This window comes from Kogia breviceps, chromosome X, assembly GCF_026419965.1.
Source record: "Kogia breviceps isolate mKogBre1 chromosome X, mKogBre1 haplotype 1, whole genome shotgun sequence".
Lineage (NCBI taxonomy): Eukaryota > Metazoa > Chordata > Mammalia > Artiodactyla > Physeteridae > Kogia > Kogia breviceps.
In genome coordinates this window covers 7,031,039-7,034,200 of record NC_081330.1, presented here as the reverse complement: position 1 = coordinate 7,034,200, position 3,162 = coordinate 7,031,039, and the positions used below count along the sequence as shown (strand labels likewise).

The window sequence follows — 3,162 nt, the reverse complement described above, 5'->3', positions numbered from 1 at the left end:
ATAGTAAATGTTTTGGGCTTTGTGGGCCATATGGACTTTGTCACAAGCACTCAACTCTGCCATTGTAAGGTGGGAAAAAAAAAAAAAAACCAAACACATAGACAATACGTAAAAGAATGGGCATGGCTGTATTCTCCTAAAACCTTATTGGTCAAAGTAAGTGGTAGGACGGATTTGGCCTGTAGGCTGTGGTTTGCAGACCTCTGCTTTAGAGTATAATTTGCTGACGTTAAAAGAAAGATTTAAAAAAGAACCTGAAGCATATTCCTGAGACTACAATAATACTTTTCTTTATATTTAAATCTGAACTGAATAAAACCTTAGCTTTACTTTTAATCCATAAAAATCCCATAAGCAAATTGTCTTTTAAAAATTGAAACCTAATGTTCTATGTTATTGTAGAAAATTATTGCCCATTAATGCTTATTACTGTTAGTTGTCTATTGGATAGCTGTTCTATATTTATTTATTTATTTTAATTTTATTTACTTATTTTTTGGCCACACTCCACAGCATGCAGGATCTTAGTTCCCTGACCAGGGATCGAACCTGGGCCCCCTGCAGGGGAAGCGCAGCGTCCTAACCACTGGACCATCAGGGAATTCCCCGCATAGCTGTTCTATACACACACACACACACACACACACACACACACACACACACACACACACTGTTTGTATGTTCATTTTCTTTTCTTTTTTTTTTTTTTGCGGTACGCGGGCCTTTCGCTGTTGTGGGCTCTCCCGTTGAGGAGCACACGCTCCGGACGCGCAGGCTCAGCGGCCACGGCTCACGGGCCCAGCCGCTCCGCGGCATGTGGGATCTTCCCAGACCGGGGCACGAACCCGTGTCTCCTGCATCGGCAGGCGGATTCTCAACCACTGCGCCACCAGGGAAGCCCCAATTACACATTTCTTATGAACACAATCTGTGTTCAAAAATCATTATTGTGCCAGTTTAATAAGCCATCACACTGAAATGGCTGTAAATGTGCTTGGTGAAGATGATAAATATTAAAGGGACACCAGTCAGAAGTCAGACCTCTAGTCTAGTAAGGAACAGTTGAGAACTCTGACATCACCAAAATATCTTTGACCCAGGAGTATGCTGGGTCTTCAAGTGGTGAGGTCCTCCAAAGGAATTGACATTATCTACCCATCACCTCCAAAGGCAGTTCAAATCACTGTTTCCAAAGAGAATGCAGTGAATTCGTGTTCAGTTGGGGCTGATATTGCTATCTGAGGTACACACATTCTGCTGGAAGTGACAAGGTAGCAGGCACCTGGGCAAAGGAGATACTGGTAGTCTGGCAGGTTACTGTGTCATGGTTAACCTGGCAGGGGAAGGGTAGAAAGTTGTGGAGCAGCAACTAAGTTGGTGATTGGTGAGTGAGGACCAAAGGAAGGGGAAAGGCACCTTCTTCTAAGAGCCGAAGGCTTGTAAGCTATGGCTCCAAATTTTTCTTGTGATGAAGTTAAGCAGATATCATTAGAGACTAAGCATGTAATGTGGGGCATAGGGTAAAGACTATATTGGTATTTGTGTCTCTATCCTAGGCATCTTAGATCCTAACTCTAGGACACATAACTACTCTTGTTCCCAGTTACTTGGGGCAATGAGTCAATATCTAACCAGGGTAGAGGTAAGGCCATAAAGCAAAAGAATGTAGGTTTCAAAAACAAGGACAAGACCTTTTGGGGACCTTTTATGTTGCGAGTTCTTGCACCCCCTTTAAAGTTTAGAACAAATATCTTCTCATTGGTAGCAGTCTCTAACCCTCCTTCTCTTTGCCTTCCTCCTGTCTCTGCTCCCCCATAGACTTCGTATGCACCTCTACTACCACATCACAGTACCAATGCCGCCTCGCCATTGAGTTTATGTATTTTTCTCCCCCATTTGACTGTGAACTTCTTGAGGCTAAGGACTGTCAGGTCCATCTCTGTATCCTCAGTGCCTAGTACTCAGTATCTGACTGAGTTAGGTACCAATAAAGAGAAAAAGAAGTTTAAGGGAACTATCCAAAGCCAAATGATACTTTTCAAAAATAATTTTATTATAGAAGTCACCAATTTAATTGAAGAACATTTTCAAAATGCACTAAGTTAAAAGGAATACAATATTTTTTACAAATCTGCAATTGTATTCAAGACAGAGTATTTATGCTTGCTTTTCTGCTTACATATCATGAGCATTTCATTCTTTTATATCTCTACAAAATGTTTTTCCTGAACTGCTCCCATAGAGTTATTGGTGCTTACCAAGCATTCCATTTGGTCCTCTGCATTTCTCATCCCCTCTGTAGTTAGACAGGACTATGTGACTAATTCTGGCCAGTGGGCATAAGCATAAAGGACAAAAGTGAGGAATAAACTTCGGGGCCAAAGCGTGGAAGAGCTGGTATGTGCCATCCACCAGTTTATTTCTTTTTCTGCTAAGTGTTGTGTGACATTGTATGGTGGATTTTCTGTCATCCGTTGTCTCACAATGGCTGTGTGCAGACTCCTGCCACTTCATGTTGGCCAGGCAGCACACGTGAGAAATTGGTCTTTATTTTGGGAAGCCACTGGGATTTCTAGGTTAATTTGTTACGGTAGAATAACCTATCCTATCCTCACTACATAGGTACATAGAATATTATTATACAGGTATACCATGATTTGACAGTTCCCTATTGTATGTATTTCAACTGTTTCTGTTATTCTGCTAATATAAACAATGCTATGATACATGTCATTATATGTAAGTGTTTGTGGAAATTCATGGTAATTTTCTTAAGATAAATTGCTAGAAAGGAAATAACTGGGTAAAAGAATTTGGCGATTTTTGAGGCTTGAATATATCTTACAAAATTTCCCCCCAGAAAGATAATGCCAATGAATGCTCTCATTAGCAGTATATACATAAGTGCTTGTTTCACCATGCCTCACCGAATTGGGTGTTAGTCTTCTTTTGAATACTTGCAAATGTGATAGGCGAAAAATTATTGGAGTCAAGTCTGGTTTATTTTAATGACAAGATGACCTTAATATTGACGGATTTTTCACTGGAGCTGTCTCTTAGTGGGTCTTGGTTTCATGAGCCTAAGTAACTTGAGGATGGGGGTGGAACCTATTTAGTAGGTTCCAAAAGGACTCTTGGAAACGTATCAAGATGAATCTGGCA

The 3,162-nt window shown here is 40.7% G+C and overlaps 1 non-coding gene across 1 annotated transcript; it reads right to left on the bottom strand.

The window, feature by feature from the left end:
- Positions 1-528: 528 nt before the first annotated feature.
- TRNAG-UCC (transfer RNA glycine (anticodon UCC)) lies at positions 529-601 on the bottom strand. The gene has a single exon. It is a non-coding gene; the product is annotated as a tRNA-Gly (tRNA).
- Positions 602-3,162: the final 2,561 nt, after the last annotated feature.